At 41.6% G+C, this 27,714-nt stretch overlaps 1 protein-coding gene across 12 annotated transcripts in view; it reads right to left on the minus strand.

The window, feature by feature from the left end:
* The window catches only part of AOPEP (aminopeptidase O (putative)), a 379,056-nt gene that overhangs the window by 33,740 nt on the left and 317,602 nt on the right, over nt 1-27,714 (minus strand). For 2 of the 12 annotated variants that reach the window (XR_005203206.1, XR_001830582.2), the window contains exon 14: nt 13,030-13,127. The exons of 9 other annotated variants lie outside the window; for them this stretch is intronic. The gene's annotated coding sequence lies outside the window, so the exon portion shown is untranslated. The remainder of the gene's footprint in view (nt 1-13,029; nt 13,128-27,714) is intronic. One more of the 12 variants, XR_005203207.1, reaches the window with a different exon arrangement.

Genomic DNA, 27,714 nt, shown 5'->3' on the forward strand with positions numbered 1-27,714 from the left:
GTTGACCAGGATGGTCTCGATCTCTTGACCTCGTGATCCACCCGCCTCGGCCTCCCAAAGTGCTGGGATTACAGGCGTGAGCCACCGCGCCCGGCCTCTTGTACTCACATTTTTATAAAAATTTCCTTCTTTTTGTTTCCTTAGAATTAATACTCTTGCCAAGAGTGGTAGCTAATGCCTGTAATCCCAGAACTCTGAGAGGCCTAGACAGGAAAATGGCTTGATCCCAGGAGTTTCAGACCAGCCTAAGCAAGACAGTGAGACCTCGCACCCTACCCACCTCAACCCCAAAATTAGGTGTATGCCCAAAATTAATCCCAGCTATTTGGGAGGCTGAGGTGGGAGGATCACCTGAACCCAGGAGTTGGAGTCTGTAGTGAGCTATGATTAATGCAGCAGACTCCAGCCTGGGCAACAGAGCAAGACTCTGTATCCAACAACAACAACAACAAGAATTAATGCTCTTACCTAAATTAATAATAGTGTATTTAATACCTGATACATTTATCTTGAAGGAGAATATACATTTTATAGTTCTGAGTTCCTAATTTATAAACAGTGACATCTGCTCACTCCAATTCTAGTTACACATTAACTTATGACCCACTAAAGTCTATGGTTTACAGTAAAGCATATGAATTTACCTTTAGTGTAAAAGAAAAAAGAAAAAAAAAAAGGCCCGGCATATGAATATAACTTTACTGTAAAAAAACCAGTTGACTAAGTCTGTGAGTCAAAACATCCTATATGGTATGCAGCTACACAATGGAATACTACGTAGCTATTAAAAAGAAAGTGATGAAATTATTTTTGTAATATGGGAAGATGGCAAGAAATGTTATTTGTAGAAAAAAGGTTCAGAATAAAATGTAGACTATGGTTGAATTTGTATAAATTACATTCTAAAGATATGCATGAAGAAAATAAGGAATGCTTTGTGCGCACTTTTTCTCTGAGTAACCTACCTGAACTCTCTGCCTTCCCCGTCCCATTTGTCTGCTTCCAGCTCAAGCTCAAATATTTTTCTTAAATCATGCTACAAATATTTCCTAATAATTCACTTAGAGATCTACTTTATGAAGAAATTCATTACCACAACCAAATCTAAGAATACTGAAAATGATTAAAGTATGTGCTCTAACAAAGAATCCAGGGGTTTCTCTTTTAAAGCTGGTCCAGTAGTTACGGGCAGACCTCCTAGCACCCAGTGTGCACCGAGAAAACTATCACTGTCTCTCTAGTCTTAGTCATAACATTTTAAAACAACATATACCTCAAAAGTTCTGACTTCAATACTTCTACACAAAGATGTATGCTAACACTACTATATAAAACATTGGTTCTGTGCAAGCAGCACTCACAAATTAGAAGAATTAAAAATTTTCCAAATATTTTGGAGATAGATATAAAAAAAGCACAGCGTCAGTCACATGCTCACATTTTTATGCTGTCACTTACAAATAAATTACAAAATAGAGGTTTTTTTCCAAGGGAAAAAACCAGTAATTTTATTCAAACCCAGAATTTCTTCCTTTCTCTAACTTCCTATATTACTCCAAAATGTCAAAAATCAAAATCAGATATGTGTAGGATTACTCATTACGAGTTTAGCACTTTTAGTTAATAACTGTATCAACATGATTCTTCTTTGGTTAATTTTTTTTTATATATAGCCCTATATTCCTGGTGAATAGTAATCTATATTATGTACAAAATTTACTGTGTTCATATGGACAAATAAGGAATTATTACTAATATTCAGTGTGATAATACAGTTTTTCCTCTAAATTAGAAGGGACTAGCAAACGGGGGGAAAAAAACTAAACTCTTACAGAAAATACCTATGTTCAGAATTTTATGTACAAAACATAGGATCCTCTCCTTTTGAATTTAAACAAGGAATAACTGAGTTCAAGGAAAACTGTACTTAATCTTCTAAAAAAAGAATGTACATTTTTAAGACCACCTCTTAAAGACTGGAAACAGGCTTTGCTCATTTCATGTGCTATCTATCCCCATCCTTGATAGTCAAATGTTTATCACATTGAAATAAAGGACTTAATGCTCAATATAGTAAGAAGAAATAAAGTAACAATGTCTGCAAGAATAGCTGTGAATTAACCATCTGATGATTTAAAAGAATTTATTAAAAGTAAATTTATATAGCAACACATGAAAATTCAGACCAGGAGTGATTCTCATTTCTCCAGTAGAACATATCTAAAAAATACAAATTTATCAACTTAAGTTTCATAAACATTCTTTACAGTAACAGATCTAGTTGACAATTCTTATTTAAAAAGCTAATGGTAAAATGACTGAAATGCCTCTTCAATTATAATAAACTGTAATCAATGAAATAATAGCTCTGCAATGTTTTTAAAAAACGAATAAACAGGTTGTTATGAGGAGCTATAACAATCTAAGTTTGCTTTATGTGCACAAAACTCAACAGTACCTCTTAGATCTCTCCCTTTGCCTTCCAGTCTCCTTGTTAAAACTTACTATTAAGGATTAAAGGTTTTTTAAAATCAAAACTCACAGTTAAAAAAAAAAAAAAGTTTGGCCTGGCATGGTGGCTCACGCCTGTAATCCCAGCACTTTGGGAGGCTGAGGCGGGTGGACCACAAGGTCAAGAGATGGAGACCATCCTGGCCAACATGGTGAAACCCCATCTCTACTAATAATACAAAAATTAGACGGGCCTGGTGGTGCACGCCTGTAATCCCAGCTACTCAGGAGGTTGAGGCAGGAGAATCAACTTGAATCTGGGAGATGGAGGTTGCAGTGAGCCGAGATCATGCCACTATACTCCAGCCTGGCTACATACAGAGCGAGACTTAAGTCTCCAAAAAAAAAAAAAAAGCAGCAGCAGCCCCAAAACATTTTAGAGATAATGACATAATAGTTGCTAAGTGAGATAAAGAACAGCAATGGAAGGATAGAGAAACAAAGCCAACCACTCCGATCCTCACGTTAGACAAGTGATTCAAGTATGGACACATACATACACTCAACATATTCTGAAGCAGGAAACCTAATTTATGAATTAATTTCACTCTTGGGTATTTATTCTGGAGTCGGAAACACTTAACATTCCATTACTCCCAGTTCCTGTCCTTTCTTCTGTATAGACACACAGTCAAGACAACATAAGTATCTTTTTGGTCACATTTTATTTTCTACCAAATCCAAACTAAGCATAAATTTTAGCCACACATCTACAATTTGTCAGGTGGTTTCTGCCATCAAGTTGACAAAGCAACCTGTCCATTTCTAGGGAGGGCCAACTGAAAATAAGGAGCAGGGGGAAGATGGACAGCGTGGTGAGTCCACCTACATGAAGGATTGCTGGAAAAATAAAGGAATCTGTGTTCATTTAATAAAAATGTGTTGAGAGTACAGCACAATCTCCTATCCAAAGTCTCAGTTTTATTTCACAGAATGATTTAATATCTATAAGGCACAGGAGTCACATTTCCTCCAAATTCTGCACAGTTTTGGATTCTCATCCAGTTTACACCCTAGATTAACTGTGAAAAGTGTTATGAGAAATAGAGCAAAGGATTGATTCCATAACAGTCTCTTGGACATGTAGGAAATTTCATCCTATTGAACATAAAATGAAATTAACTTCAGGAGAACAAGGGCAGAGAAAAAGTCTGATTTTCAAGAAATGTTTAATTTTTAACTTCTTTTCTCTTTCATCTCAACAGCAGCTCATCTGAAATGCAGGAATCTGTACTGGGCCATAGCATTCCGTAGGAGAGAAATGGCTGCCTTACTGATGTGTATCAAGTGAGAAGGTGATATGAATACCATCGAATCTGTTTGCCCTTTAAGTTATACACGCTGCACAAATAGCTGAATAATAAATTAAGGTACTGCCCATCACGACGGAAATCATTTCCAAGGAAACAAGAAGACTCAAACAGCGTTACAAAAATGTTCTTTTATGGCAAAAACGTCACTTTACTGCTATGAGTTTAGACATATTCTTAGGTCTACTGTGAGCTCCAGCCTGGACCCAGAGCCAGGTGCAGCCTGAAGCTGGTAGGGGAGCAGGGAACCTGAAATGAGGCTTTGCTGCCATGAAAGTATCCTCTTACATGATTTCAAGTACTTGAAAGTCAATCAACAAGTCTTCAAAAATGCAAAATGGATACTCACAAGTGATGGTTAACTATGAATCTAAAATCTTAGTAGTTCTGAGACCTAGTAGGTCTTTTCATACGCGTTGGCATGAACATGACTGAAACCTAAGATGGGCTTTCTAGCAGTAATCTAAAATCTCAAACGTATGCAAGACTTTAGGAAAATTTGCAAATTTTCCAAAAATTGTTAAGTTTTAACACTTCTAGTATTTTGTATCTTCCTTTACACATATAAAATGTGCTCCTATAAGAAAAAGTATTTTATTGGAATTTTACTTTATTTGATGTTAAAATGTAACAATTCCTATAACTTCCAGAAGTTACAAGAATAACATTTCTAAGCTTTCCAATTATTTAAATTTTAACGGAAAACAGTCTACAGAAAACCATACTTTCTCTCCCCTCAGTATTCCTATTTATCTGCAGAAATAAAGACTTTATCTTAAAAAAAAAAAAAGGCTAAAATGAAACAGAAGCTTTTGTTTTTCTTATACAAATTAAGCTGAAAAATAAGAAAACCTTTTAAAATGCTCCTGTGGCTACTGCTTGCTTCCCGCAATTTTACAGAATTTCCAACATAGCAACTATAATCTCCACTTGTATTCCAAAGAGAAGACTCCTCTAAAACAAATCAGCTTGAAAAACCAGTGATCACAGATCCTCAAAAACTGAAGTGCATACACAAACTTTAAAACTTCTAAGGACCACTTTCCTGCTGATTTCACGGTATAGATTCTCATCTCCGAACTTAACAAGTGAGAGCTAACTCTGACAGAGAAATGTTTAAAACTCACAGGCTGCTCGTCTCTGGGGAGCCAGCCCTCTCCCCCGAAGCCCGAGTCTAAAGCCGGCTCCTCTCGGCGGCGCGTGCGAGGCCCCGTCTGGGAGCTCGCGGTGCAGGGCACCTGGGCGACAGGAAAACAGGAGTGGCCGAAACTCGGGTCAACGCGCGCGTGTGCTGCGTAAATCCCAAGCCTGAGCCCGCAAGGTATGTCACTATCTCCCTGCTGGATTCGTCCTTTGTGTGAACTTTCTTGAGCGCCCCAGAACGTGTGTATTGCCTGGCCTTTTTGATTTGAAAGCATGGTAAATAAAACATGCATGAAATAACAATTCCAACGCCTACGCCCTTGAATGTACTCTAAATTTAAAAGATTTACCGCCAGCTTGGAAACGAGAAAGCAGGAGCAGCAGCCACTCAGCGGCCTCCCAGAGCGCGCCCAAGGGACACAGCAGCCCAGCTCCCATCCCTCCCTGTCACCTGGGCGGCGGTGGCCGAGGCTGGGAGCCGAGGACAGGCGTGGGCGCCGCGCGAGGAACGGTCCGCAATCCCCGCGCCCCTGCGGCAGGAAGCCGAGGCCGGAGAGGGCGGAGAGCCCGCGCTGCTCTGGTCCCGGCCGGCGCAGCGGCTGGGCTGAGCCGCGCTGGTCGGTCTCCTAGCGGGTCTGGCGCCCAAGACGATCTCGGCATCTCGGCGGCCGCACCTCGCACCGCCCCTGTGCCCGAGGCCCGGCCTGGCCTCGCCCCGCCCCGCCCCGCCCCGGACGGGCCGCTCCCACCCAGCAATTACTCTAAGGAGAAGTTCTCATCCCAGCGCTTCAACAAGGTACAAACTAGCCCTAACATAGCCGGCAATTCAAATGGCTTTGAGAACAAAGGCCGTCATAGCTGTAACAATTTCTCCTCTAATTTCCACAGTGTGAGGACCTTCTCTCTTTGCCTATGGTATTTAAGAAAAAACATTTAAAACTAGCATACGTGCCATTTCACAAGGATATTACTGTGGGAAAACAGCAGACCTGGCCAGCTGCAACAAAAAGAAAGAAAAAAAAATCCTTGCCAATAAATATATAAACTTTTAAGTTTGGTCCCGCCTGCAGAACAAATGTTCCTGGACCACCCGGTGGAAATCGGCAACATGCTGAGGTGTGAGGGGACTGTTTTCTTACAGTTTGTAGATCATGTGAATAGAGCAACAAACCACTCAGGGGAGCTTTCTATAATCTACACAATTCTTAATCAGCACTGGTGGAGGTTGCTAACTGTTCACACTAAAATCAGAAAAAACAAAATGCCAGAGATGAGTTTTCTGTGGGCAAGGACAGCTTTAATGGTTACTGACTGGTTTCTTCACCCTATACAGACAGAACGTTTGCATGACAAACAAGAAACCCGTCCCATTTCCAGTCCTGCAGCAATCCCAGTAGATAGAAGTCACCAGAATTGACCCCAACAATAAAATTAAAAACTCAAAAAACAAGGATTTATTGAGAATAAGAGAGAGGTAAGCATTCCTAGAATGCACTTCACAACAAAACCAGAAAGATACGGCCTCAAACCACAGGAGAGGGACCTGCCTCAGGAAGGGAATTGATTAGGGCAGTTTTCCCTAGAAAACTGTAATAGTCCATTCACAAGTTCTGCACGTTAAACTCTTCATTCTAACTTTAAATGTTCATTAGAATGTCGTGGATGAAAAAATTATAACTAAAACATGCTTAGAAAAATAAAACATCAAAAACAAAGCCTTCTTATACTTTGCCAGTACTGATTTGATCTTTAAATAACTGCATCCATTTAAAAGAATTACTGAACAATGTTTATGTGAAAAATAAAAAAAAAAAAAAATCAGGCAATGAACTACCGAATGGAGGAAAAAAATAATAAAAACCCTACCACTATAAAAACTTTGCATTAAATAGGTTGAGAGTCTTCCACTTTCAAACTGTATTTTCTTCAAAAGCAAATTTTAATTTTTAAAACATTTCAGGTAAGAATGGCTTTCAGTCCCATTCCATGCATTTACTAAAATGTGAGCTAAAGCATCTCCACGTATTAGTAAAGGGAATCCTTAACTGTTCATGTGACAGAAAACTTAGTACTTTATTTAGTACAAAATGTCACGTTTGGTAACTAAGCCCCTCTAAATATTAATATGACAAATAGCTGAATACAATTTAAATTGTAATAATCACTTTAGAAGTTAAAACAATAACCACTTTAAAAGTTTAACCCCTTTTAAACAAGAAAATCAACTGATTTTAAAACAAGCAGAATAAGAAACAATTTTTTTAAGTGAACACTTTCGAATGCTAGTATTACCCAAACTTACGATTTTAGTTCCCTGAAAGTAAGATGACATTCTTAATTACTTAAAGCTCAGAAAATCAGGTGTCTGGGAAGTAAAACATATAGAAAGGACTCCCAAATACTTGTTCTGCAGATGAAACAAACATGGGGAGCAACTGAGAACATACGGAGAAAACTCCTTCAGAGAAAATGTAGTATTTCCAAAAAACTTATTATCCTTCCCTATGTTCCCCACTGAGTCCCAGATCTAGATGTCATTCTTAGCTGGGTCAATCTCTTCGTGTACAGCACAGAACACTCCCCTTTAAATGTTAAGAACACTCATAAACTTTATGCATGTTTTCAAATTCATAAGAGCATTAAAAATAAATCTAATTCCTTTAAAAATTCTTATCTACCTTTAATAAACATAAACAGTCTTCAATGAGACAGAAATAGATAAGTTTGACAAAATACACCAAAACATTCTTGCAAAAGTAAATCTCCACTTCAGGCACCTATGCTATCAGCCTCATGGCTCACACAAACATTTTAGCATGTACTTTTAAAACCAAAAAGCCACTGCCGATTAAGTTGGTCAAATTTGCAATTCTGCTTTCAACTGAAAGAGAGTAAGCCTTGGGATAAGCCACAAAAGGTCTTGAGACTTTTCCACTTCAGATAAGCAGTTCCCACTAACATCACAGATTTACCTTCTCAAATGATTCCAATACTACTTGTTCACGTTATTTCTGTAATTACCATTCTGCTTTTTGGAAGCTGAATCGGTGGTTCTAGTCCACATATATATTTTTTAAAGAACCCATATCTTCTTTTCTAAGCCCAGCGCAGTCTTTTGCTGGCCAGCAGTGCTCTCTCCACCTGCGCACCACCCTGCCTTCCCACCGTTGTTCAAAGTGTGTGTGTGTGGGGGGGGGGGGGGGGCGGCGCCTTCCCAAGGCGTTTCCAAAGCAAATTCCCAAACACCACTCTTTTCCGCAGGAGGCTGCTGCGCGATTCTGCCTGAAATCTACCTGCTCCTCTCTCAACTGGCCTCACGTTCATTTAACAAGGGTTAGAGGAGCTACAATACACGGACATCTGTCCCTGGAGCACCTCTGTGAAGGCAAAGTATGACCTAAATTAGAAGCACAAGGACGATTATCCATAGAAAAAAAAAATTATCTGGCCCTTAGGAGGGCAGCTGCTCTTTACACAAGTAACTCGACACGAGTAACCCTGGTTATGAAGCCCAGGCCCCAGGGTGGGTGCACCAGGCACTGACTCAGAGCCCTCCGAGGAGAGGACCCAGCCACCAGCATCCTTGACCACTGGAAGGTGCAGGAAGACTGGGACAGGAAGGCGTCAGAAAAACGCACCCGCGTCCAAAAGCCTGGCTCCAAAGCTGGGATGGATCACACCTAACACAAGGTTTTCACCAAGGCAAGTCGCGCTGGACCTGGGGGCCTCTCACTGACCCGAGGATGCAGCAGAGGCCCGCCAGGTGCAGGGCGCGCCCCAGCCTGCAGCAGCCCCAGGGCGTCCCCAGACCCTCGGGTCCGTGTCCCTCCCAGTCCTGACACTCCCTCTTCAAAACCTGTCCTCCTTTCCTCCAAGCACAGTGATTTCGCAGGCGCTAGGGGCGCTGTTGGCTGGGGAGTCACCCGGACCAGGGTCTAATCCTACCAGGCTACTCACCTAGTGACCTTGGGCACAAGCGCTGTGAGCTCAACTCTCCAAGGGGTCAGGAAACAGCACCGTCCTTGGCGTGCCCTTCCTGGCTAAAGACCCCTCGGTTTCTGAAGATGAATGTAAAATGGCCCACCCTCCTCCCCATGTTCCTTCAACACCAACTGTGCACAGCCAGAGATGTGTGCCTCGAGGGACTGACGCAACCCATGATCCTACCAAATGTAACCGCCAAATGTAAACTACAGGTGCCAAGTAAGCTCTCCACTCTCCCCCTTACCCCACTGCCAGTGCCTCTCTAGTACAGGCCCGAGGGCCACACCAGGCCTGCCTTACAACCAGATGGGATCCCTGACTCCCACCCTGCACTCCGCTCTCACTGGGGACTGAAACAGTCACATGTATGCCCTATGTGTGCAGGACACTATGGTCATTTCCAGTCCTAATCCTCTCCTCACTCCTTCAAGCCTTTCTGCAGCCAAACTGGTATTAATTAATGATACCTGGCCCTCTGCCTGGAATGCCCTCTACTCAAATCACCATTCAAGGGTCACCTTTTTTAAGAGCCCTTCACCAATCTTACCCTTCCAGAGGCAGAATTCGCTTCCTGGGTTTTATTCTCATTGATTTCTACGTGGCTGTTCTGCTGTTCTGCCATACAACAGAATTCAGAGTGCTGCTGTGCATGGTGCTCCCATTTCTGAGCTCCTTGCAGGCCTGGGATGTCTTTTCTTTTAATCCCCTCACTCCCACCCCCACCTGCATCCAGCACAGCCAGTTTTGAATTAATGTAACCTGTCTTGTAGCAGCATCAAAGTTTCCATTTGTGCCCATTAGCAGTGATTCTTAGCAACTAAATCATGAAAATATGTTAAAACAGAATCAACTTTAAAAGAGAAATTCAAAGACAATACATTTTTTTAAAGCCTTACACCATCAATTTCCCAGGCAAAGAAAACCATTACGCGTAAATGTCATATCTATTTCAGGGACCTTTTCCCTAGGAAGCTGTTGACAGCTTAACCACTGCAGCTCTACTTTATGCAAATGCAGGTGCTGCTTTTCTCCCAGACAACTTCCCACGTGTTATCTCAGTTGACTTTGCAATGGCCTTGTAGACAGGAACACATGTTATCTACAGTCTTAGATGACTAGGGAAAGAGGACACAGGAAGGTCAAGCCACTTACTACACAATATGTATACAGTGGTTAAAACTATGTAAAACTTTTGGGCTGGGCACAATGGTTCACATCTGTAATCTCAGCACTTGGAGGCCGAGGCCAGTGGATTACTTGGGCCCAGGAGTTCAAGACCAGACTGGGCCAAAACCTCTTCTCTACAAAAAATACAAAAATTAGCCTGGCATGGTGGCATGCGCCTATAGTTCCAGCTACTTGGGAGGCTGAGGTGGAAGGACTGCTTGAGCCCAGAAGGTTAAGGCTGCAGTGAGCTGTCATCTTGCCACTTGTACTCCAGTCTGGGTGACAGGCTGAGATCCTGTCTCAGAATAAAACAACAACAACAAAACCCCTAAAAATTATACAGATGTGTGTACAAAAAAGGATGTTTACAGTGTTAAAAATAGAGTTATTTTAACTGGAAGTTTTCCTGTAAAGTATTAATAAAAACAAATTATAAAATAAAAAATTTCACAAGACAAAGCAAATAACTCAATTATTTACAAGTCAGTAAAACTATAATTGGATTTCTTTTAAATAGAAATGCCAATTTCCCTCAAACTAAAACTATAAATTAGTTGTATGTCACACTGAAAATTTCTCTTTACAGTCAGTATTTGGCATGTTAGATATCACAGTATAACAGAAACTTCATTTCAGCAAAAGTATGACTTTTTCTACTATAATGGCATACATCCATGTATGCACATATATTATTTTTCCTGACAGTAGTTATGAAAAGCTGTAAGAAAGCTACAAAGCCACCAGCTACCCCCCACCTTTTTTTATTTTTTGTAGAGATTGGTGGGGGGGGTCCTCACTTTGCTGCCCAGGCTGGTCTTGAACTCCTGGGCTAAAGAGATCCTCCTGCCTTGACCTCCCAAAGTGCTGAGATTACAGGTAGGAGCCACTTCACCCAGCCAAAAAACCCATATCTAATACTACACTGTTTTGTCAGCTACCCAACCCTATGAACTCCCCAATTCACTACCCTTTACATTACCAACATTCTCTGAGGTTGTAGGCAGAATAATGACCACATTACCTGGCAAAGGGAATTAAAATTGCAGATGGAGGCCGGGCGCGGCGGCTCACGCCTGTAATCCCAGCACTTTGGGAGGCTGAGGCGGGTGGATCACGAGGTCAAGAGATCGAGACCATCCTGGTCAACACGGTGAAACCCCGTCTCTACTAAAAATACAAAAAATCAGCTGGGCATGGTGGTGCATGCCTGTAATCCCAGCTACTCAGGAGGCTGAGGCAGAATTGCCTGAACCCAGGAGACGGAGGTTGCGGTGAGCCGAGATCGCGCCCTTGCACTCCAGCCTGGATAACAAGAGCAAAACTCCGTCTCAAAAAAAAATTGCAGATGTTAATTAAGGCTGCTAATCAACTATGAGATTACCCTGGATTATCCAGGTGGGCTCAATGTAAGCATAAGGGTCCTTATAAGCGGAAAAGGCAGACAGGAAAGAGAACCAAAAAGGCAGCAGTGTGAGGACTTGGCTAAACCATGCTAGCTTTAAAGATGGAGGAAGGGGCCATGACTCAAGGAATATAGACAGCCCTAAAAGCTGGACAAGGCCAGGAAAGGGATTTTCCCATAGAGCCTACATTGTAGAAAGAAAGCCTGCGGACACTGTGACATTAGCCAATGAAGGCTGATACCAGACTTCTGACCTCCAGATACTGTAGTAAATTTGTTTTCAGCCACAATATTTGTGGTAATTTGTTACGGCCTAATAGAAAATTAATACATCTGAGTTCCAAGTGCCTTATAATCAATGTCATTGCTTCTTAGCCTATTTGGCACAACACCTAAGGATAATAACATCCTTTAAAAGCTCTCAGCTACACCTGAATTCATCAGTTTCCTTCTAAAAGGGGAAAGTTTCTTCCCATTCCCTCCCCAATCCTTAAGTGTGCTGTTTTATAGATTATTTCAGGCTCTGTTCTGGAGGTTGAAGAGTTTGCTGGGCTTGAGGGGAGGGGAGAAAAGGCGGCTAGATAGGAGGTCTAAGGGCCTTCTGGGTCTGGTTCTTTAACTGCTCTGCTGCTTTTATAGTGCCACTGAGGCCGGGGCAGAGCGTGTCAATGAAACAAAGGACAAACATGAAACAAAGTGCCAGGGGCTACCGCGTCTTGATCAAATCTAAGAGCGATTCCAGTTAATGAGTAACATAACCCCACCACCTTTTTCATGGCTTTAATTATTACAGCCGGTAAGAAATATTCAAGCCATCCCTGTTTAGTGATGTTTTATTTACCCCTAAAGGCTAAAATCTTCATTAAGTACAGAAGAGTTGTGTTCAATTCAACACATATGGTGAGATCACAGACTAGCTTATTGTACTTTTTTTAGTGCCTCTCCCTCTCCCGAAACACAAACACACACACACACACCCCCAAGGGCTCTGAGTATACAGTACACAATCTCAATCTGGCAATATCACAATTTCACACTACTGCAAAGATTATTTTTTTAAAATCTTATTTCTGAATAGTTTTTATTTATTTATTTATTTTTTGCACAAATCCATCTTCTCATAAGGCCATTTCCCACACTGATTAAAGCACAAGTCACTCTTGCTACAAAGGAGTCTTTCTTTGCCGCCAAATGTTTCACTCACATACATTAAAACTGGCTAAGTTCCTAAATGGCAAAGAGCCTTTTGGTTTCAGAAGCCTGACAAAATGTCTAAGCAGTGAAAAGAACTGGTAAAAGCTTAGATCCTGTTATTTATTGCAATCCATATATCCACAATATCAACAGCCATTACTTGTTTTTTTCTTGGAGTGTGGAGACTTAACTCTGTCATGGAACTGCCTCCTTGTGATATTTTCTCAAGTTCACACTGTTATGTTTTCTAAAGTAAATCAATTAACCAGACATATCGTTCCAGGTATAATCTCTGAGGAAGGAAGTGAGACTGTTTACCTACTGTGTCTTCTGTCAGAAAAGGAATGTTTTCAGCTCTCTGCATTTGGATCAGTGTTTTTATCTTCAGGTATCATTTGGCATTGCTGTCACTGGAGCTGGAAAAACATGGGAGGAGCTACGATAACCCAAAATTCTAATCCTGCACTTTGCAAGAGAGAGGACAGCTGGGTGTAGCTCTGTTGTGTGTGGTCTCATCTCCGGGAGCTTGGGCCAGGAGGGAACTGGGAATGCCTGTGCCCATCAGCAATAGGTGTCCTGGGAGCACCTGGTCAGAAAAGACATGGAGGAAGGGAGGGAGAAAGGTCCCTGCTCCCCTCTTTCAATGCAGACAGAGACAACTTCTGAGGAAGAGCTGAAATCCCAGGGTCAGGGGAGGCAGGCCAGGGGAAAATGTACTTGGCCTGGGCCTCAACGCCCTTCCTTCAGAAAAAGGGGGTTACCATGTGGCTCTGTGGTGGCCCTAAGGTGGGAAGCTGAACTCGGCTTTGTGTCTGATCATCCACTTTATTAGCAGGATCACACACTGTGGTACACAGCCTTTTTTCCACTCCAGTCCTCAAGAAATCATTCCTGGTAGCAATATGATTCTAAATGGGAGTAATAAAATGCAGAATAAAGAGGCTAGGCACTACATTTTACAAAAGATGGGAAAGCAAAACTCATCTTGTATGTGCAACTGTTTCCTGTCAATAGACAAATAAGCCTGTGAGAAGGGGCTGGGGCAGCAGAGCCCCCTGGTGTGGCTCTGGCCTCTGAGTCCCCTGACTGTGTGCCTCCTCTCTCCTCTGCCTACTGAAGTACCCTGGGAGGGAGGAGAAGCCACCTATAACCTCTTGCTGCTCAGGTATTAAAGCAGGGTTGATGAGGCCTGTGCCTCGGAGCTCCTCTTCAATGCCTCAATGCTATTTTTATTATGTTCCCAGAATTAAATTGAAATAGCATCTTTAACATGCTTTAGTTCTATGGGAAAAGGAAATACATGAATCATGCAATTAACTATAAAAATTTAACATCCTGAAACGTGTTTTTACAAACTCTGAATAAAAAAAAAGTCAGCAATCTTAGTCTGCCATCACAAATCATTGCTCTTAACAGTAAATAATGCCAGTGGCTATTTTAAAGATTTCTTAAAATTAACATCAAAAGTGAATGAAGAAACGTGTCCATAGTAGGGATAAACAAATTAGCAAGCTCATAACTTGTTTCTCTTTATATAGCCTGCTTAAAGCTTTTGAGAGAATTATTACTTATGTTAAATATATCCTATATTAATTATAGGACAGGAATTGCTTAAAACTATGATCTAGTTTTATTTTTGTTTTCTTGAGACAGGGTTTCGCTCTGTCACCCAAGTTGGAGCACAGTGTCTTGAGCACAGCTTGCTGTAGCCTGGACCTCCTGGAGCTCAAGTGATGCGCTCACCTCAGCCTCCCAAGTTGCTGGGACTACAAGTGTGCACCATCACACTTGGCTAATATTTTACTATTTATTTTTGTAGAGATGGGATTTCACCATGTTGCCCAGGCTTAATTCAAGCCGCTGGGCTCAAGGGATTTGACTGCCTCAGCCTCCCAAAGTGCTGGGATTACAGGCATAAGCCACCACACCCAGCCAACAATTTCAGTTTTAAAAAACTTTTCCCATCGTTCTTATTTTGCTCATGCCCACAATATCACTTTTCTTTGGACCATCATTCTCAATTGATAAATCTTGCTCAAGATGCAGATTCCAACAGCACGGGCTGATCCCATGTTAACTCCACCATTAAGCTAGTCAATATTTAAAGGCATTGAACACATGCCCACATGTGTTCCGTTTGCCTCTGTCCATCAGAAAGGTCCACAATAACCCTCTTTCAAACCCAGAGCCAGTCACTTCTGCACATGAATCTAAACGGTGCTTGGTCTAACAGGATCATTCTGACTGCCAAATTTACTGGCAATCCTATTAAACCTGCCTCATCTGTGAACTCACTGAAGTGATCCACAAGTCCCAATTTCCAGTAGAGATATTAAGCCACACCCTAGAACTACTACTATCACCTCCCTGCTGGTGGCAATGGAGGCACTGATGAGCACTCCTTGAATCAGATCTGTACACCTAGAAGTAACCTGGACCTACTGAGCTTGCTGCTCACAGTAAGATGTACAACTTCTAAGAATCTTAATGTAAGACTAATTAAAAGAACAGGAAAAGAAATGAAATCTCCCTTCACAACAAAACCTGTTCCCTTGAGGAGATGCCTTCTCTTGCTGGGGACGTTGGACGCAGAGCACACCTGATGTGCTTGCGTTGTAGAGACATTAGTCACTGTGCGGCAAAAGGAGTTATTTATAGCTGCTTCGTCTTCATTTCCTAAGTCTAACCATCAGAATCTCTGCTTAGTCAGGTAGCGGCCTGGATTTGTTTGCTATCGTTACTGAGACTTGTGGCAAACATGGTTTATGTCATTAGGCTTTTTATTGTTTCATTCAGTTTTGGGGGTATGTGTTTATATTCAGATTTAAAATGTGTGCAAGTTGCCTAGAAACCAAAGTGCAGAATTTACAACCTAATGCATGCTAAATTGCAGCTGCTGGAAAATAGCACGTTCCCTCACCTACAGTCTGGGCTGGGTTCATTCCTATCTACCCTGTCATTCAAGTTTGATGGTATCTAGTTTTCCAGGGAGTTTGGTTTAGTTATATCATCACTTTGGGTATAATTGGAAAGAAGGAGTTTTTTTCCATCTTGCTTGATTACCCCCTCCCCCCGAAAACTTAGGTTCTTCTCCTGCATCAGTACAGTATATATAACTTTTGGTGTGGGAGATACAGGCCTAAGTGGCCAAGAACTTGCCTGCATGGAGCATCGATGGACAGACAACTAGATGGAGGGTTTCTCACATTACTGTATTTCCCACACTAAGCACCTTTCATCTAAGGAGCTCCACACCATCTCATACAAGCCTGAGATGCCAACCTTCCCCACCATGGTATCACACTCAGGGTCTCAAGGCAGAATGCTGCTCAAGATGACTGCACATCAGGAAGTGAAGCCAAATAAACCCTTAGGAATGTATTAGCTTGTGCTGACAGGTGTATTACTTAAAGAAGCCCCTTCTACTTACTTTTGGCGCAATTCTTTAGGAATATGCATGACCCTTCCCCAGGAGCAGCTGAAGAGGAACAAACAGTGCTCCAGGGCTTTTCTTTTCAGTTTCGCTAACCGGACCATTTCTACCACTGAAATGCTCTTTCCTAAGTCCTTTAGCCATAAGAAACTGTGCCCAGAACAAAGATTATGTTTTATTTTACACCACAAAATTAGGAGTGGAAAAGAAATGAGAATACCTTATCAGGAAAAATACAAGTTAAACTTCCTAGAAAATACCTGAATTTGTCGAGCTTTGGTGCTTGTATACCATAATCTCAGACAATAAAATCCTACCCTCTCTCTTTAACTGAACGTGGTAATACTTTTGGCAACAATTTTTAGGTGCCAAGGAGAAAAATATTTTTCATGTAACTGTACAGCCTATCATTTTCTATCAATGAATACTAATCAGTTTTCTGGTTGAAATAAAGAATGACTTCAGAAAGAATTACTAAAACAAAATGATTAGGGATTGATAAAGGAAAACCACTCCCTCTTCAAAAATCAAAATAAAGGTGAAAAGGGATAAAAAAAATATATTTTCTTGAAACTTCATAAAACAACTGTAAAACAAAATCAATTACACTGCTGTGAGGTCTTTTTAGAAAAAAATGTGAAAGCCTCTTTGGGTTTGCTACAATTTTCATGCCCAATCTTAGGCCAAAGACAGCTTATACATCTGTGGTGTTCAACTAACTAGCAACTTATGTTCTGAATAAAAAGTACACAGAGACGTTACCACTTTCTGCAGGTAGCACATTGGAATGCATGATCTGCCACATCGCAGTGAGCATCCATCCCATGACAATACATCGTCAAAAGATGGCACAGGGGCCACGGATTGCTAAGGCAAGCTTGTGGCCAGGCTGGAAGACTGACAATATCAAAGGGCTCCAAAAACCCACAGTCCCCTCAGTGCGACTTTAAGCCCAGGTGCCCAGGCAGCAGCTCTCCCTCCACCTCTAAGCTGTACCATGCCTGGCCACCTCTGAAACAAAACAAAACAAAAAAAACAAAACAAAAAAAAAGAAGCAGCAAGGAGAATAGGAGGAGTGGTGGGGGAGGAGGAAGACAAAAAAAAAAAAAAAAAAAAAAAAAAGAAAAAAAAAAAAAAAAAAAAAAAAAAAAAATGCCCCAACTATTCTGACGTTCACTGAAAGGAATGAAATGCTGCTCTTGTTTGTGAAGAGCAAGTAAATACATATTTTATGGCAGATATTTGAAGATAATTAAAAAGTAGGGAAACCTTTAAAAGAGATGGAAGATTTTCTCTTACTCCCACCCCCAACTATGATTTTTATCATTTAAAGGGCAATTACTGTTAGGAATTTGTTTAAAAGTTAGAATTTTTTTCCCCCAAAGACAAAGATTTAAAGCAAATAAGACCTATCAAATAAATTCCATCTTCATGAGTTATAACTTAAAAGAAATAAAACATTTTATTTTCATGCTTTCAAATATGAAATGTTTTAAAATATCCTGAGAAATCAGTGGTAAAATGTTAAGAAAGCAGGAAAGGTCAGTGGAAGATTCCAACTGTCCTCAAGCTTAGGCTTTAAGTAGAATGGGATCACATGAGATCATATGCACATCCTCATGAAGGAAACTTTAGAAAGGACAAAAATTCTTAAACTCATCTTAATCACTACACAGCAAAAATCCAGGGAGATTCAAAACACAGATATTTTCATAATCCTTTCTATTCAAGAAACTCAGTGTGATCACCATCATGGAAACCTCTCCCGGGGTCTACAATCGCCAACCTCAGATCTATTTTCTGGGTAAAGCATCTGAAAGCATGTGGTAGGAGGCAAGTCTGTTAGAACTGAGTGAATGATGGGGAACAGGTGCCTGCTTTTACTGACAAGAAAGTAAGGCCATGCAGCAATTGCTTTCAAAAATAGTATCTGAAGCTTGTGTGAAAGGGATTCATTTTAAAAAACAGCAAATCACTAATACAAGGGACATTCCTTAGAGATTTCCTACCCACCTTAGATACCTTTACGTAGATCTTTCAAGATGTCCCAACTGGGCCTGAACTTCATTAAGTCAAACTGTTAGGTCTGGCTGCTGACTGCTCCTACGAGGTACATCACAGGAACAGACTTTCCCAACAAGCCAACAGTTCATGTCCAAGTTCAGGAGAAAACTGGTATGTCAGCAAGGTAGAAATGGTTTTCTTTCACATATTAAATGAAATGCTGGATGTACTGGATGTCTTCCCACTTCTCTCCCAGGTTCATAACAAAACCAGAACCCTATCAATCAATGCAGTGCGGCAATTAGAGGAAATCCCATCAAGGCCCGCTTCTCAAGCTCCTCTTCTGAGAGATCTGTATCATCAAACCAGATCTGCTTTATCTCAGTGTGCCTCATGTTGAGTCAGAGACTGTCAGTTGATCAGAATTGAGAGCAAACTAGTTCCAACCTTTCCCCATTAAAAGCACAAGTGTATTTACATCTTCCAAACAAGTACCTTCAACGCATATAAAAACTGATGAGCCAAAATGAGGGCTTGCAGGCCACTGTATGTGATTCAAGGGAAAAATTATTAATATGCAAGTAGAGTTTCAAGATTATCTCACCTTTCAAATTGTTTCAACCTCAGCCCTCATGCCATTCCTGTCCCATTTATAATTCTCAAATTATAACGAGCAAAGTCTCAAATCTTCCCATCTAAATGGCCTGTATAGACACTCAATTAGCAATTACCAATCTGGTAGATTCTTTGGTATCTCCTGATACTATTCTATCAAATCCACCTATATTGCAAGGAAGGAGAAAATGGGGGAAAATACGTCTTACTGGGTGTCTGGGTCATTTTCCCTTGTCAAGGATCTCCTTTATGAAGACACCTGTCCAAGTTACTCCACAAAAGTACAATAAAAATAAAGTGGAAGCAATCACTACCTACATCTTGGCTTCAAGCAAGAAATAAAAATATTATGTTTCAGATATAATTGAAAACTCCCTTGTTTTCAAATAGGTGCCATGGAATAAAGCAACATCAATGTCAGGACTGAGAACCAAACTTCTAATAAAAGAAAAGGTGGAAATGTGTCTTCAGTATGTCATTTAGAAAGCAATTTTCTCATTGTCAATGGTCTCACAGAACTAACAGCTGACAGCAAAGCAAGGACAGAGAACAATATATATAAGATTTTTAAATCCCCACTGGGTTAATCAAATAATATAATTCGGTATGATAAATTTCTTTTCACAGCATCCCCAAATTTAACTGCTGACAAATGGGATTTGGGGTACTTAGCTTCTGAATGTACAGTGTGATTTCTCCTACTTCTGTATGTAGAATCCTCATGGATTTCATGCTCTACTCTTGGGTCTGTCATGTTACAGAAGAAAGTAAATATAAAATACCATATTGCGATTTGCTGAACCTTGCCAAAGACTGAATTCAGAGATTTTTTTAAATGTCAAAAATTCCCCATGTGGCCTTTTTGATGAAAAGCATACTAAGTAGAATAAATTTATTATTAATTATAGTGTCATATAATTAACTTACTATTTCATTTTTAGGAAGAAGAAAATTTCAGTTATGGAACTGTACCTTCAGTGAACCTTTCTAAACATGAAGACTTACACTGACTGAGATAGAACCACATTACACATGAGCCTATCAATTCTACTGGTTTATATCACCTATCAAAGAACAGTAGAGAAACACAACAGGGAGGGAGGAGAGGGAAACCCAATGAGTACATTTTGCTGAAAGGAAGGAATCACCAAATAGGGTTTTAGGAGGAAAGAGAGGAGAATGAAGAAACATGCCAGGCACACAGAGGGCACAAGGCACCTGAATGAACAGGTGGAGGAGACATTAGCACCAGAAAGAGAAACAAAGGTACAGAAGAAAACGGCATACAACAAAAGAAGAGGTGAAATGAGGACACAGCAGGCTTACATCTGTTTGGCCAACTCTGGACTCCATGGACTAGTGCTAAGGAACTGTCTCCGAGATTAACAGCACACAGCAGAAGAGCTATTCTTAGCTGGCCATGCTGGCTGAAGCTGCACCTTCCCCCAACCATGTCAGGTGTGCCGCCAACTGCACAGTTTCCAACTGCAATCTCCCTGGACAATACATGGCTATCCCAAAAACAGCCATTCTAAAATGAACTCTAGTGTTCTAGCACTTGGCACAGTATTGGAAAAATCCCTCTCCCCATTACACACACCTACATATGCAGGTGCCCATGCACACAGCCCTGGTCAGAAAAGACCTCCGGGGCTCTCTCAGGGCTGCACATCCTGTAACATCACTGATGAGGCTGTTTTGTCATAAACAAAAGCACAGCAGTGGGTGGGAACAACTACAAACCACCCTCCCCTCATTAGTCATGTATTTACCTACTGATTTGGGTGCCACTTATTCATTCCTAAGTAACACCTATTATTCACTAGCTATAAAACAGACTCTGTTGCAGGTGAAATATGCCAAAGTGGGGTCTTGTGCCTAGAGCAAAGAGTAGCCTGGGAGAGCTTCAGCTCCTCAGGAGAAACATTCTCTGACTGGTCCAATGGACACACAACGTGAGGGACCCTCTAGTAGTGAACATCACCATCTTTCACTGGTTCACCACAAGACAGAGGACATTTCCAGATTTCACCCTCTAGCTTTTATTTCAGTAACACCTTTGAATGGCAGAATTTACTTAACAGATAACATATCTGAAAGGCTCCCTTGAAAACCAGTGCTGCAGTATCCGCTTCATTTCCCTGGGGGGTTGACAGGCTTTCTGATGGGCCATCGAGGTCTGACAGTCTGTTTGGCCCAGAGCAGCTCCCCTGCATCTGTGAACACCTGGCTGGCTACAGCACTCAGACCAGGAGGCCTACCTACCAATCCAGGTTGGGGGCAACCTGAAAAGGAAGGGCCAGAAGCAGCTGGCCTCCGCTGGCCAGGTGCAGTGGGGGTTTTCTCAGACACATGACAAAGTATGTTTCCAGGCCCACTCAGAGTCCTGCTGGAGGGTTTCAAGGCCCCTGGGTTAGTTTGCTTTCCTGAGACATGTACCTTCTGATCATGCTCCTTTCTGTGTTACGGTTAATGCAACAGGATGAGAGAAACCACAAAGTACAAAAAGCTACAGGACACTGATCAACTTATTCATGCCCCTGTAAGCACTGGAAAAAGCTGTCTTTAGCAGAAACACATGTAATCAAAAGAAGAGGCGGGGGCTCTGGAACATCAAAGCCCCTCAGTTGTGGCACATGGTCCATAAACAGGATAATCCTCCAGATATCTGGGACAAGTCAAAAGATGAGAGGAGCAAACAGTGTTCACTTGTTTGAACTGGGATACATATCCAAAAGGGAGCATGAAATGACACGACCCAGCAGCCGCTTAGGGAGCTTGTATTTTAATTCCTCCCCTGCCCGGAGAGTTGGGCCTGAACAGGATTTAAGGTGCACGGTTGAGCTTTAGCAATTTATCGGTAACGTGTGGAGTAAAATCCAACAGCTCCCTTTTGATCTGCTAAAGTGTGCATTTCTGACCTCACGCTCTACCAGCTGGCCACTGCCAGGGCACTGGCAGAGAGCACAGCTCTTGTGCTTTGATAGATGGGGATGTTTCAATCAGGTATCAGTTTCTATTAAAAAATGCTGAGGGACTTAGCTTCTAATCACATTAAAATGAAGACCTAGATGACGTCATGTTCTGGCATTCTGGGTACTTGTGAAGAATGCCCCCTCAGAACACGTTCTGTGATTGGATGTTTAAGACAGAAGAGAGACTACTTCACTTTCATGACATTCTTTTTAAACTAATACAGTAGATATGTGAAGAACAAAGGCAGATGGATGCATTGACTTCACTTTACTACATACTGGTAAATGCAGAGAAATCTATTAAGTGCCAAAACAATTAACACTCTTCCCTCACACATTATTCGTATTTAACACTTTGTGCTGCTAACGCCACCAGAGCTCACGTCATGTGGCGGTGCATGTGACTGCACACCCAAGGTACAACTGCACACTGTGAACACCACACTTTCCACTAGCCTGGGATCCAGCCTAGCTGAGAAGAGTCAGAAAAGCCAGCTAGGCCAGACAACGTAGCGGAAATAGAGAGGAGACAGGGTATCAGTTATACTTCTTTCAGGATTTGATTATGCTACTTTGAAGCGAGGACTATTTGCATTTTAATAAAAGCCAGAAAACAGGAGACAGCTGTGTAACTGCATATTTCTTAGAAATAAGTTGAGAATATCCATTTCAGTGTAACCTGTAAAGTAGAGCAGAAATTGCCCCACAGTTAACTGCTGAACCCTGAAGCTCCTCTTCCATAATTTCCATATTGTGCCTGCAAACTAAACATACAAGTCATGATGGGGAGTTGGCAGTGTCCCCTCAGATCTTGAAATGGATGCCAGTTTGATTCATGTTCAGAGAGAAAGAAGAGACGCAGGATGGCTGCTGCCAGCTTTTACATCACTGGTCACATGCAGAAAGCCAAAGGTAAAGGAAGAATGCACAAACCTTTCTCTGACAATCCTACACAACCCATTCGTGAGGCTCAGACACCGCTCTGCACTTAGAGCTGCTTACTCCAGCACACGGGAGATGGTGATCTAACAGCATGAGTTAAGGTATACACGTTCCCGGGACTACGGCTGCAGTTAAATGCTGAATTCCAGTATTCATGGTCAATCAAGTTACTTTTTATGAAATGTACGTAATAGACCTTTCCAAAAACACAGAATTTCAAAATAACTGAATTCAATTAATTTTTTTAAAAGTAGCCTGCCTGAAACCACCTTTGAAGTCACAAAGTCACAAATATAAAACACACTCCGGGGCCGGGCACGGTGGCTCACGCCTGTAATCCCAGCACTTTGGGAGGCCGAAGCAGGTGGATCACAAGGTCAAGAGATCAAGACCATCCTGGTCAACATGGTGAAACCCCGTCTCTACTAAAAACACAAAAAATCAGCTGGGCATGGTGGCACGTGCCTGTAATCCCAGCTACTCAGGAGGCTGAGGCAGGAGAATTGCCTGAACCCAGGAGGCGGAGGCTGCAGTGAGCCGAGATCGCGCCATTGCACTCCAGCCTGGGTAACAAGAGCGAAACTCCGTCTCAAAAAAAAAACAACACTCCCATTCTTATTCAATAATTATTTTCCCTAAAAGACAAACGTCAAAATATTGAGAGTAAGTAGCTTGCTGGGTGACTGGATTACTGGTAATTTTGAAGTTTCTTCTTTATATCTTCCCATATTTTCAGAATTTTCTTTAACAGACAGTATCACATTGATAACAAGGGGGAAAAAAGTTAAATTTCTTGTCTTGAGTTGGTTTAAAACAAGAAACTAAATATGCTGAACGGAAATAAAACTACAGGAAAGGTAAGCCACCAGAAAACAAAGTTTAGTTACTTTATGCAGAGACCAGAAACATACCACAGCTGCAACGGTCAACTCCGCACTCAAATCCAGATTTCTACAACTTGAGCAACACGAACCGGACTCCCAGGGAGCCTCTCCACTTAGGAGTGCCAGGCACCCTATCAGCAATGCCACCCATCTCCCAGGACCAGCACAATGAAAGAGAGCCCAGACTGGCACCTGGATTTTACCAAGGGATTCTTAAAAGTGTAAGCAAAGATTTATAGTGGAAACTCAAAGTTTCATATTAACAGCACACTTGGTTAGTATAAATTAAAACAAATTTCAACCTCCTTCCCTTGAGTAACGCTCCTTTTCAAATCCTCACCACGTCCCTGATAAGCTGCTGGAGAAGGTGCTTACAAAACACCGAAGTGCCCAAAATATCAATAACAAATGAAAGAAGGACAACAAATATTAGGAAACCTACAAACTCCAATCAGTGCTGAAACAGGAGATGGTAAAACACGGCATCTCTCAAATTTCAGGGGTGAAGGAGTGACCAGCATGGCACTGAATGGATGGCCTGTATGAGAGCCCAGGAGGGTGACATGCAATACACAAAAAGGAATGGCACTTACACTTGAGGGTCTCAAGTTACTTTACCCTGCTGAGAAAACACAGGCTTTGGAAGGGGCCACACCAGTTTACAGGGCATTGCTCCTCGTCAGTAACACACACAGATAAAAGGACAAAAGCCAGGAAGATTCAGACTGGTAAAATGATTTAATTTTTGCATCTACACAGTAGTGCCCATAAGGAATCTCATAATGTCTGCCTGAGGCCTGCCAGCCTGATTGCCTCTCACCCTCATTTCTTCTCAGAAATGTGTGGCTGGTCTTTTGGCACCCCCAGTTTCCCACTGAGACAGTGGATGGTGACAGGAGATTTCATGTTGGTAATGGCAGCAAGTACAGAGGACCTCAATGATCCCAGGCAAGCCTCCGAGAGAATTAGTTTTCAGCAAATGAGGACAGCTCAACGCCATGCAGCACCTACCCACACAGCGACCTGGAAGCTCTGCCCTACCTGCACCCCTCGCCAGCTGGCGTGGCCTTCTAGACACACTAGGCTAGAATCTCTGTAATGTGGACCAAAACCCTGTGGACATCTGGGGACAATGGCTCTCACAGAATTCTTGGATAACCTAACACAAATAATATACACAATTGGGCAGGGAAATTCTAATACGATGTCCTATCTATAAAAGAAAGGAGAATTAAAGGAAAAGCAAGTTATAATGCATTAATATGGATGTCAGTATTTACAAGCTGATGCCTGAGAACCCTATTAAATACAACGGTGAAGCAATGGGCTGCCTGGAGAATCTCCACAAATCACAGCTGTTATTGCAAACTGAAGAGGCTGTGACAGGTGGTCACTCAAACACCACAAATAAATTCCCACTGCAGATGAGTGTTTCTGAAACAGCAAGCAATTCTTGGAGAAATTCAACAAAACACAATCTTCCCAGATTTACCTGGCAGACTCATTCCCAGAAACCTGAGTCAATATTAGAACTGTGCACATAAAAGAGGTTCTAAGTCCAAATATTAGACACCAGTTTTTCACCTGTACAGCTCTCCAGCTGGCACCCGAAGACTGTGTGGGCAGTGGCGTAATTCTCCACTCTGCTGGAATGCACTGTGCATCACACGCACAGTGTGCCTAGACTCCACCCACTAATGGCCAAAGCACCCTGATCACTGTGCCACCCACATCACTCCCACGAGGGTGATTCTGCCCTCTGAGAACTGTTCCTTTATAACAAACTGCCACCACACGACAAAGTGCCTCTGGAGGCCAAAATAATTTGTGTAAACTGTGTCCAGTTGAGGTTGTTTATTCAGATATCAGACCCTAAGAAAGTCATCTCTGCCACTATTTTCCTCTCATGAACTTCTGGCACTGGGCACTTGGGTGCCAGGTGTGAACTGGAATGCCTCTAATCTTTTCCTCTTGAAAGACTGCATGCCCCACTTTAGAATATTTGGACAGCACAAATTCAAAAGATAAACAGGCCTGCAATGAGTATTCTGAGGCTTATGATTCTGCTGAGACCCAAAGAGTAGTCATGAACTTCACCAACAAAAAGAGGGTTATTTCACCAGAATGCTGTGTCGAGACTAGCAATATGACTTATTTAGAAAAACAGGTTCACCTGTTTTGCTCAATGTCAAAATTAAACATACCTGCAAATTCTAGAATAAGCAAAAATAATGAGAAGCTTTAGTCATTTGGACTTGAAAATGTAGTAATCCCTGCTATCTTAAATAATGTGATAAAGTCTTCCTGCACAACTTTTGCAAGGCTTTTGGAGATAGCCTGATTCATATAAATACTGCTAGTTGCATTTTTAATAAAGAATCCTTAAAAGCTACCCAATTCTAACAGCTAAAAACTTCACTATTTAATTATTTAAAGCACCACAAAACATGGCTCTACAGGCCCATGTGTCTTTTCTATATGAAAACAATGTATATAATCAGAAATACAAACTGACAAACATTGGTTTGAGTAACACAACTAAAAAAAGAATTCAGAATACCAAAAAAATCATTTCTCAAAGTAAGACTTAATTTCGAACTCCTAGGCTCAAACAATACACCCACCTCAGCCTCCCAAAGTACTGGGATTACAAGTGTGAGCCACCAACTCCATACTTTATATCAAGTCCATAAGAAAGAACATAATTAAATGGAATGTAGTTAACTGTTGCATGCATGACTGGTGGTAGAACCTACAGACTAGGGAGGATAGGCATTGAAGACTACAAGCTTATTTATTATTTTCTTTTACTTTATTATTTTTTGAGACAGTGTCTTGCTCTGGCTCTGTCATCCACACTGGAGTGTAGTGCTGTGGTCATAGCTCACTGCAGCCTTGAACTCCAGGCTCAAGTCATCCTCCCACCTCAGCCTTCCAAGTAACTGCGACTACGGGAGCATGCCACCATCCCCAGCTAATTTTTGTATTTTTTGTAGAGATGGAGTTTCACCATGTTGCCCAGGCTGGTCTCAAACTCCTAGGCTCAAACAATCCACCCGCCTCAGCCTCCCAAAGTACTGGGATTACAAGTGTGAGCCAGCACTCCCGGCCTGCAGTTTTAATAAACATGTGTTAACAATGCTTGAAAAACTGTGAATAGTTCCTAGCTTTCTTTTGTACCTAAGAATATAAAATAAGTCAACGGTTAAGGTTATATTCCTTAAATATACCCCATGGCAAAGACATGGAGAAACTGGGACCCTTGTTCATCACTGGTGGGAAGTTAATGAGGTGCAGCCATTTTGGAAAACAATCTAGGCTTCTTAAATCAATCCACTTACTCACCTGCTCACATAAATTTACTCAATTTATATGCCTCCTAGGTCACCTACCAAAGAGAGCTGAAAGCACATGTTCATTTAACAACTCATCTGTTCTTACTGCAGCATTATTCATGACAGTCCTCAACTGAAAACAACCCAATTGCGCATCAACTGGTGAACAGACAGATAAAATGTGGTGTAACCATAAAATGAAATACTGTCCAGGAATAAAGGGAACACACCAATACATACTGCGACATGCATGAACCTCGAAACATTATGCTAAGTGAAAGAAAACAAACATGTAAGACCATGTATTGTATGATTCCACTGATATGAAATGTCCAGAAAAAGCGGAAATCTATAGAAACAAGAAGTAGACTACTATTGCCTAGGGACGGGGATGGGGGTGTGGGGGGAAATAAGCAGTGATTACTAATGAACGCCAGGGGTTTCTCTGGGATGATGGAAGTGCTTTAAAACTAGATTGTGGTGATGGTTGCACAACTTAGCTAATTAACTTAAAATCAGAGAACCGTTTATGATATGTAAATTACGACTTAAAGTTGTTAAAAACATACATACACACAAAAAGAACCTGTGCTAAAGACCTGGGTAGGTATGAAGTGTTAAATCTATGTTCAGGTTTTGCTCTTACTTTCTTGACTTCAGAGTGGAAAAGATGACATCAGTCCATTAGCATTTCGAGAACGCAGAATTTTGCTATTCAATTTCCTCTTAAAGATAATAAAGGAACACAGGGGAGGGAGGCATGCAGGGGAGCAAATAAATCTGCTCTTTCCTCATTATGGAGTTCAAACTGGGTC

Source organism: Cebus imitator, unplaced genomic scaffold (genome assembly GCF_001604975.1).
Source record: "Cebus imitator isolate Cc_AM_T3 unplaced genomic scaffold, Cebus_imitator-1.0 Scaffold196, whole genome shotgun sequence".
Taxonomy (NCBI): domain Eukaryota; kingdom Metazoa; phylum Chordata; class Mammalia; order Primates; family Cebidae; genus Cebus; species Cebus imitator.